The sequence below is a fragment of the Papaver somniferum genome, chromosome 9 (assembly GCF_003573695.1).
Source record: "Papaver somniferum cultivar HN1 chromosome 9, ASM357369v1, whole genome shotgun sequence".
Classification (NCBI taxonomy): domain Eukaryota; kingdom Viridiplantae; phylum Streptophyta; class Magnoliopsida; order Ranunculales; family Papaveraceae; genus Papaver; species Papaver somniferum.
This window is the reverse complement of record NC_039366.1, coordinates 161,091,730-161,102,539: the sequence shown is the minus strand read 5'-3', so window position 1 is coordinate 161,102,539 and position 10,810 is coordinate 161,091,730.

Below are 10,810 nucleotides of genomic sequence, written 5' to 3'. Positions count from 1 at the left end.
GTGATTGAGTGAATTATAAATTATAGATTAGAGAGAATAAATAATTACCAATTATTCATGCGTAAATAGCTTCCTCATTGCCTTGGTTGTGAGAGAATTAGCCGCTCATCATGTTGGAAAACCTCTCAAAGAATTTCATTGATGCTCAAAAATGGTTTACAAATGATGAGAATATGAGAAATACAATAAAACCGGGTTTGTAACAGTTATAAGTGTTACAAACCAGCTGTTACAGAAAACGACAGACAGAAAGTGTTGTAAACACTGTGCTGCGACCCTCGCCTCTGTGTCGCTGACACTGTTGAAAAACGACTGTCTTTGGGAGTCTGTTCTTCGCGTTCTTCAGCATCAGCAGCAGCAGAAAACAACAACAGGAAGCTTGTTGTTCCTCTTGATTTCTCACTCCTCAGCCCTTTTAAAGCCCCCCAAACTCTCGACCCCCTCTCTAGGACTCCCAGGAAATCTATTTAAAGAAAAAACACGCGTTGAATCTCCTCCATTAATCCCAAATAATCTTCTTTTACTCGGGATATTTTCTTTCTTTTTTTATCAATGATTTTGATTTTTACGCATCTGCAGCTGGATTAAATTCCTTATAAATCTTCTTCACGTTCCAAAGTGTTGATTAAGGCTTCCAAACACGTGCAATACACGTTTAGATTCACCACAACTCGTGTAAGCTCATGTTTTTCCTCCAACTCCCTGTTTGGATTAAACCAAGTTATCTAGACAAATTTGATCGAAACAAACACCCATACTAGCTTTTTTAGGACACGTCACAACTACCCATGAAGTTTCAGCGATTGAATCACACAAAAACTCCTCCAAAATCCGATCGAAAACTCTGCCATTGTTGCTGCCATTTTTCCCGCCTTTTTTCATTTTTGAATTTTGGGAAGAAGATGTCCTCCCCTTAATCATTTACGGGTGTCCCTTTAGCACTTGCCATGGGGTGCAAATAGTATTTTTGGGCATAAATAGTAATTTTTTCTGGGATTCCTTCAGCGCATTTCTGGGGTGCCTTTAACACATTTCGGGGGTGTAAAACACCACTTTTCGAGCCAATTTCGCCGCAAGAGCTTATTTTTCCAAAAACATCTACAAAAACATAAAACACCATAATAAGTACGAAATCGAGTACTAACAATACAGAACATTGAGGACAAATTAGACACAAAAATGTGTCTATCAAATACCCCCAAACTTATTATTTGCTAGTCCTCGAGCAAAACTAATAAAAATAAACCGAGTTAATCTCGGGAAGGTTTGCCAGAGGTGTACCCACAAAACCATTATTTCTAATTAGTCACAAGTATCCAAAGAGCTACGAGGACATACATATTCTCAACCTATCTTCAAGTAACTAGAATGCCAGAGAAATTAAAGGTGTCATCTCTAAAGCTGACTGAAGAAAAGGGGAGACACATCCGCAACACTGCTAGATAAAGAGATATCCGCTACACAGCTAGATAAACATTGTAAGATACGTCCGCTGCTTTACAGCTGGATAAGATTAGGGAGAGATAAAGATGAGAGGGACATCTGCTACACAGCTGGACTAATTACGTGTGATGAGTTAAACCAGTGCTAGAAAGATCTTGTGCCAGATTGAAAGCGGACTAACAAAGCAACCAAATGTATCTTTCTTCGACTCTTTCATAGTGCTCAGTAGAAACAACGTCTTCTCCGATCTTCAACTGTTGATGATAAACTATCGAACCTCATAGAACCTTGACAATTAACTCTTCTCTTCGATTTCTTCCTTGACTTATAAATTTCTACTTCCCTTTGGCCTTATTGAACAAAACGTAACGATCATTTTTTTCATTTTTCATTTTTTTCATTTGTTTTTTTTTCATTTCATTTCATTTCTTTTTTTTCTTTTTTCTTTTTTGGAAACAAAAATTACAAGACAACAATTTACATGGCCCTGAGAGAAGGACTTTCAAAACTTGGATCTTCGCAACTTGTGATGTCTTGGTATCATGGATTCTAACAACTTATATCATTTGCTCCTATAACTTCAACTTTGATTTTTGAATTATTCTTTTCTATTGTTGCTTCTAAACCTACAACGTCTTCAACTTTCTTCATAGATTTTGATGTCGCCCCGCTTGTTGATGATGATAAGTTTCTACTGAGAGAGAGTCGCAATCCAGTAACTAAGACTACATTGTGAGGTTGCTTTGTCTTTCTGGCATTTCCTGACCTACTTGCCTTTCTATCATGTATGGTTAGGTCCATCACAGTTACCCTCTAAAAGGAACAAGTTCTCTCCTGAATTTCAAGGATCTCAATGTCTTTTTCTCTAATGTCTCAAAAGGTTGTTATCCCTAGCATTCCAATTTCTATCTTTTCGGTGAGAAATAGTATGTAAACTTAGCTAACCGGATACCATGTGACGCTAGAAGTTTCAAAAGTGCAACTAAAAAGTTCTTCCATACCCCCAAACTTAAATCTAACATTGTCCTCAATGTTCTAAAGATAAAATTAAAAGCATGAACAAGGAGAAATTGTTACCACTTGAAGCAAAAGAGTCAAGGAAAGATATTACCGTGTTGCATGAGCATGGGTTACCTCCCAAGAAGTGCTAAGTTTAAAGTCTTCAGCCAGACATTGGAAGAATTAGTCACCTCGTAGAACCATATAGCAGTAGCCGAAATAATTGTGGGTCATCTGGATCAAAAAGTGTTACCCACAAGAAGAGGAAACTGCAACAGACCAAGAAGATATCGAATATACCCTTGCTTAAGACAACTACATCTAGTTGTGGTTCAGGTTCAGGTTCTATAAAAGGGTCTAAATATATTTCTTTAGGCTGCAACTCCTCAAAAGTGAGATCCGAATTATTAGGTCCTAGAGTCTGTAAAAACTCAAATAAAAATTTAGAAGCACATAATAATAACCTAAATAATTGAGGATCCTCTAAGTCAATCAGGTTTGACTTACAAAATTGACCACAGTGAGGGTAGTAGTCATTCTTAAGAAAATGTGTTGATTCTAATTTCCTAAAGCATTTAGGTTTAGTCTGACAACTAAATATTCGACACATTTGAAATATAAACGTTCCCACATTTGGAAGAAAACTATTTGGTGGGAAAACAAAGTCAATAAGGATATCATAGCCTGGGCAAACCACATCAACCAGAGGATAGGTTTCTAATGACTGAACTTCTTCCTGGACATTATTAGGTTCGGGAAAACGAGTATGAATGTAATCTTGTAAAATGGTCGAGGAACAAATATCAAATCCTAAGTGAAGGGACTTTCTGAGAGTTAAAGGTAAGGCACTAGGAAAGTGATAATCACCCCCAAACTTAGAGTTTTCAGTGTCTCTAGCTAGACTAGTCACAATCTCCCTAATTTCTAGATCATCATATTCTTGGAAATGGTCAATTGATTCTTCTAAGTTATTATCAGGTAGTGCATCTTTACTTATATTTATGGGTCTATCTTTTTCGTCTACAACTATTGTTTTTAAGTCACTAGACTCTAGAACAGCATTTTCGGAATAAACCCGTTCCTCAAAACCACTATCGGCTTCGTAATCAAAAGGAAAAACTACATCGTCTAAAACGGTGGTATCCCTAATCGAATCCTCATCCTTTTGAATAGGTGAATAATCATAAAAATTATTTGGATTTAAGCTAGAAATAATATAATCATTATAAATCTCAATTGTATTAATAGATTCCTGATCACTATGCCTACAAATTTCAGATTCTTTATTACTACTATCCTCATCATCATAGTAGTACGAAGATGATTGAACCTTATCTAAAAAATTAGTTTCTTTTATTCTAACCTCTTAAAAATTATCCTTATTTTCACGGGTGATATAGGAAAGAATGTATTGGCAATCAAGAGTAATTCGAGCAGTTCTTTCTTCCGTCTGTCTAATTTAAGCCTACGTGTTGACTCAGTTAACTTACGCGTTGACTCAAGTATCTTACGTGCTTCATCGAGAGGAGAGGAATTATAAGAATCTTGCTCGTATGACCGGTGGGCATGTGGATAGTAATTGGGCTCGCCATGGTATGACCCATATCCTTCAAAAGGATGGCGTTCCCAACCACTATTCCCAACATGGTCATAAAAAGGATGATGTCCATATTCAAATTCAGGTCGATAATCCTTGTTTTGGCTTCTATCATACCAGTTCGACATTCTTAATTGCAAGGGAATTCTACACAATCACAAACAAGGCTGACTCGACCAAATTAAACCTATAAAATCTAGCAAACAACAAGCATGATGGCTCCACTTAGATTGTTTCTAGACCAGCTTCTAATCTTTCGAAAAGGAATTCGTTACAATATGAGCAAACCTCTCTGGAATCAATCCGAGTTTAAGTAAGTTGAATTGAGACGAGGGAAGCTGCGAGGAGCTTTGATACCCAAGGTCTCACCGGTATTATAAGGCGGCGCAGTCACGCATTCAACTCGCAGAAACCATCATGAACTTCAAAGTATGCTCAAAAGAGTAACCAATATTTTTCGAACGACTTTCCCATTAAGCTCGCTACCCTATAGGTCTCGTTCTAGTCAAAATTTTAAGCTTAGGTTCGCGTTTGGTTTCGTTTTCCTAAGGCGGGAAAGAAGGAAACGGTGATGAAATCTGAGTCCTTATATTAATTTGGCCAGGCCTTGCCCTTTACTAGGAAATTAAAACAACCGTATTCCAATCCTCAGCATATATTCAACTTAAGGCATACAATAAACACGCTGACAGGGGATTCGCGGGTGTTTCGAAAGCTTACCTCCCGTACCAGACGGGCGCAAAACTGCTGAAGCCGACTCGGTCCACGACTCCTATGTCATGTGCGAACCCGAGGGGCCGAGACGATATTGTAATCGTCTTCCTTCCCTGCAAACAGTTTTATATTTAATGTACCCTTCCTTAGGGTTTTAAAAAAATAATTGTCCAAGTCCAAAGTCCAAATAAAGTGCAAAAGAAAAGAAATAAAAAATAATTACAAAAAAATGGAAGGTCTCTAAAAAAGAAAATTCTCTCTTTTTTTAAATTTTTCTTTCGCTCTTTTTTTTTTGCTTTGTCTTTTTCCTTGCCTTTTGGCTTTAAGCTTTGATTCCAAGTCTTTAGTATCCAACTTCAAACCTATAATACAAAGACACACCCAAAGAAACGTAAAAAGAACAAATGAAATAAAAAAAACCTAAAAATTCTACCTAAGCACAAATCCGCGTCGGCGGCGCCAAAAATGATAATGTTTTTGATTGTAGTTGTAGTAATGAGGTTCAAACTCTCGGACTTGTGAAGATTAAATTTAAAGATTTAATAAAATTATATACAAAAATATTAACAAAGTGGGCGAGAGGTAACCAAGACACTAGATTCCACTATGACGCAAAATTGAATGATACATATTTCAAAACTCTAATTATCTTTTAAGACTCTTATTTCTTAATTGACAAATAATCTGGAAAATTCTCAAAAATTAATTGTATCCCCTAAGCATAGATTATCTAAACAAAGCATAACCTATCTAATTTAATCACAACTAATGAAGAAAATTTTTACAAACAATTAAAAACTCTGCAAAAGCAATGATTGAGTGAATTATAAATTAGAGAGAATAAATAATTACCAATTATTCATGCGTAAATAGCTTCCTCATTGCCTTGGTTATGAGAGAATTAGCCGCTCATCATGTTGGAAAACCTCTCAAAGAATTTCATTGATGCTCAAAAATGGTTTACAAATGATGAGAATATGAGAAATACAATAAAACCGGGTTTGTAACAGTTATAAGTGTTACAAACCAGCTGTTACAGAAAACGACAGACAGAAAGTGTTGTAAACACTGTGCTGCGACCCTCGCCTCTGTGTCGCTGACACTGTTGAAAAACGACTGTCTTTGGGAGTCTGTTCTTCGCGTTCTTCAGCATCAGCAGCAGCAGAAAACAACAACAGGAAGCTTGTTGTTCCTCTTGATTTCTCACTCCTCAGCCCTTTTAAAGCCCCCCAAACTCTCGACCCCCTCTCTAGGACTCCCAGGAAATCTATTTAAAGAAAAAACACGCGTTGAATCTCCTCCATTAATCCCAAATAATCTTCTTTTACTCGGGATATTTTCTTTCTTTTTTTATCAATGATTTTGATTTTTACGCATCTGCAGCTGGATTAAATTCCTTATAAATCTTCTTCACGTTCCAAAGTGTTGATTAAGGCTTCCAAACACGTGCAGTACACGTTTAGATTCACCACAACTCGTGTAAGCTCATGTTTTTCCTCCAACTCCCTGTTTGGATTAAACCAAGTTATCTAGACAAATTTGATCGAAACAAACACCCATACTAGCTTTTTTAGGACACGTCACAACTACCCATGAAGTTTCAGCGATTGAATCACACAAAAACTCCTCCAAAATCCGATCGAAAACTCTGCCATTGTTGCTGCCATTTTTCCCGCCTTTTTTCATTTTTGAATTTTGGGAAGAAGATGTCCTCCCCTTAATCATTTACGGGTGTCCCTTTAGCACTTGCCATGGGGTGCAAATAGTATTTTTGGGCGTAAATAGTAATTTTTTCTGGGATTCCTTCAGCGCATTTCTGGGGTGCCTTTAACACATTTCGGGGGTGTAAAACACCACTTTTCGAGCCAATTTCGCCGCAAGAGCTTATTTTTCCAAAAACATCTACAAAAACATAAAACACCATAATAAGTACGAAATCGAGTACTAACAATACAGAACATTGAGGACAAATTAGACACAAAAATGTGTCTATCAAATACCCCCAAACTTATTATTTGCTAGTCCTCGAGCAAAACTAATAAAAATAAACCGAGTTAATCTCGGGAAGGTTTGCCAGAGGTGTACCCACAAAACCATTATTTCTAATTAGTCACAAGTATCCAAAGAGCTACGAGGACATACATATTCTCAACCTATCTTCAAGTAACTAGAATGCCAGAGAAATTAAAGGTGTCATCTCTAAAGCTGACTGAAGAAAAGGGGAGACACATCCGCAACACTGCTAGATAAAGAGATATCCGCTACACAGCTAGATAAACATTGTAAGATGCGTCCGCTGCTTTACAGCTGGATAAGATTAGGGAGAGATAAAGATGAGAGGGACATCTGCTACACAGCTGGACTAATTACGTGTGATGAGTTAAACCAGTGCTAGAAAGATCTTGTGCCAGATTGAAAGCGGACTAACAAAGCAACCAAATGTATCTTTCTTCGACTCTTTCATAGTGCTCAGTAGAAACAACGTCTTCTCCGATCTTCAACTGTTGATGATAAACTATCGAACCTCATAGAACCTTGACAATTAACTCTTCTCTTCGATTTCTTCCTTGACTTATAAATTTCTACTTCCCTTTGGCCTTATTGAACAAAACGTAACGATCATTTTTTTCATTTTTCATTTTTTTCATTTGTTTTTTTTTCATTTCATTTCATTTCTTTTTTTTCTTTTTTCTTTTTTGGAAACAAAAATTACAAGACAACAATTTACATGGCCCTGAGAGAAGGACTTTCAAAACTTGGATCTTCGCAACTTGTGATGTCTTGGTATCATGGATTCTAACAACTTATATCATTTGCTCCTATAACTTCAACTTTGATTTTTGAATTATTCTTTTCTATTATTGCTTCTAAACCTACAACGTCTTCAACTTTCTTCATAGATTTTGATGTCGCCCCGCTTGTTGATGATGATAAGTTTCTACTGAGAGAGAGTCGCAATCCAGTAACTAAGACTACATTGTGAGGTTGCTTTGTCTTTCTGGCATTTCCTGACCTACTTGCCTTTCTATCATGTATGGTTAGGTCCATCACAGTTACCCTCTAAAAGGAACAAGTTCTCTCCTGAATTTCAAGGATCTCAATGTCTTTTTCTCTAATGTCTCAAAAGGTTGTTATCCCTAGCATTCCAATTTCTATCTTTTCGGTGAGAAATAGTATGTAAACTTAGCTAACCGGATACCATGTGACGCTAGAAGTTTCAAAAGTGCAACTAAAAAGTTCTTCCATACCCCCAAACTTAAATCTAACATTGTCCTCAATGTTCTAAAGATAAAATTAAAAGCATGAACAAGGATAAACTGTTACCACTTGAAGCAAAAGAGTCAAGGAAAGATATTACCGTGTTGCATGAGCATGGGTTACCTCCCAAGAAATGCTAAGTTTAAAGTCTTCATCCAGACATTGGAAGAATTAGTCACCTCGTAGAACCATATAGCAGTAGCCGAAATAATTGTGGGTCATCTGGATCAAAAAGTGTTACCCACAATAAGAGGAAACTGCAACAGACCGAGAAGATACCGAATATACCCTTGCTTAAGACAACTACATCTAGTTGTGGTTCAGGTTCAGGCTCTATTAAAGGGTCTAATTAAAAAGCTTTCATCGGTTGGATTTCCTTAAAGCTAAGATCCGGTTCAGGCATTAGAGTCTGGAAAAACTCAATTAAGAACTTAGAAGCACATAACAACAACCTGAATAATTGGGGATCCTCTAAGTCAATTAGATTTGACTCACAAAGTTGACCATAATAATGGTCATTCTTAAGAAAATGTGTCGACCCTAATATCCTAAAGTAATTAGGTTTAGTCTCAAAACTTAAATACCGACACATCTGAAAATCACACGTTCCCACAATTAGAAGAAAATTTTTTGGTGGGAAAACAAAGTCAATCTTGGTATCATAGTCTGGGTTAACCACATCAACCATAGGATGGGTTTCTAACAACTGAGCTTCTTTCTGGACATCATGAGGTTCGGTAAAACATGTATGAAGATAATCTTGTAAGATGGTTGAGGCATAAATGTCAAGTCCTACACGAGGGAACTTTCTAAGAGTTAAAGAACACGGAGAATGATAATCACCCCCAAACTTAGAGTTTTTTTGTGTCTCTATAAATACTAGTCACAACTTCCCTAATTTCTAGGTCATCGGATTCCTGGAAATGGTCAATTGATTCTTCTAAGTTGGGTTCATCCTCACTCATTTCTACGAGTTTATCATCTTCTAAGACTAGTGTTTCTAAATCGCTAGATTCTAAAACAGTATTCTCAGGGTAAACTCTTTCCTCTAAATCATTATCGGCTTTGTAAACAGGAAATACTACATCGTCTAAAACGGGGGTATCTCTAGTCAAATCCTCGTCCTTTTGAATAGGTGAGTAATTATTAAAATTATTTGGATTTGAACTAGAAATAATATTATCATTAAAGAGCTCATTGGGAGTAACAGATTCCTCATCACTATGCCTATATATTTCAGATTCTTCATCAATACTATCCTCATCACAATCCTCATTATAATAACATGAAAAAGGTCGAACCTCATCAAAACAAGTAGTGTTACTAATTCTAACCTCGTCATCTTGATTATGTGAATAAAAACTATCCTTATTTTCGAGGGTGGTATTGGGAAAACTACACTGGAAATTAAGACTATCCCGAGCAAGTTTTTCCACAATCCTATTTGTACTCTCAGTAAATTGCTTGAGGGTCTCTTCTAGAGATATCTTAGTTGACCGCTCTACGGACTCTTCTGGGAGAAGAATATTATAAATATCTTTCATAAATAACTTCCGTGTTGACTCATTGAAACTCTTGAGAGACTCTTCTAGATAAATAGAAGGATTGTTTTTTTCGTATGACCTGTGGGTATATGGATAGTAATTGGGCTCACAATGGTATGGACCATAACCTTCAAAAGTTTCGCGTTCCCAATCACTATTCACACTATGGTCATAAAAAGGATAATGTCCAAGTTGCTCAGTCGGATACTCATTGTATTGGCTATTATAATACCAGTTCGACATCCTAACCGCAAGGGAATTCTACACAATCACAAACAAGGATGACTCGACCAAATCAAACCTATAAAATATAGCAAACAACAAGCATGATGGCTCCACTTAGATTGTTTCTAGACCAGCTTCTAATCTTTCGAAAAGGAATTCGTTACAATCTGAGCAAACCTCTCTGGAATCAATCCGAGTTTAAGTAAGTTGAATTGAGACGAGGGAAGTTGCGAGGAGCTTTGATACCCAAGGTCTCACCGGTATTATAAGGCGGCGCAGTCACGCATTTAACTCGCAGAAACCATCATGAACTTCAAAGTATGCTCAAAAGAGTAACCAATATTTTTCGAACGACTTTCCTATTAAGCTCGTTACCCTATAGGTCTCGTTCTAGTCAAAATTTTAAGCTTAGGTTCGCGTTTGGTTTCGTTTTCCTAAGGCGGGCAAGAAGGAAACGGTGATGAAATCCGAGTCCTTATCTTAACTTGGCCAGGCCTTTCCCTTTACTAGGAAATTAAAACAACCGTATTCAAATCCTAAACATATATTCACCTTAAGGCATACAATAAACCCGCTGACAGGGGATTCGCGGGTGTTTCGAAAGCTTACCTCCCGTACCAGACGGGCGCAGAACCGCTGAAGTCGACTCGGGCCACGACTCCTATGTCATGTGCGAACCTGAGGGGCCGAGACGATATTGTAATCGTCGTCCTTCCCTGCAAACAGTTTTATATTTAATGTACCCTTCCTTAGGGTTTAAAAAAATAATTGTCCAAGTCCAAAGTCCAAATAAAGTGCAAAAGAAAAGAAATAAAAATAAATAATTACAAAAAATGGAAGGTCTCTAAAAAATAAAATAATAAATTCTCTTCTTTTTTTTTAATTTTTCTTTCGCTCTTTTTTTTTTGCTTTGTCTTTTTCCTTCTCTTTTGGCTTTAAGATTTGATTCCAAGTCTTTAGTATCCAACTTCAAACCTGCAATAGAAAGACACACCCAAAGAAACGTAAAAAGAACAAACGAAATAAAAAA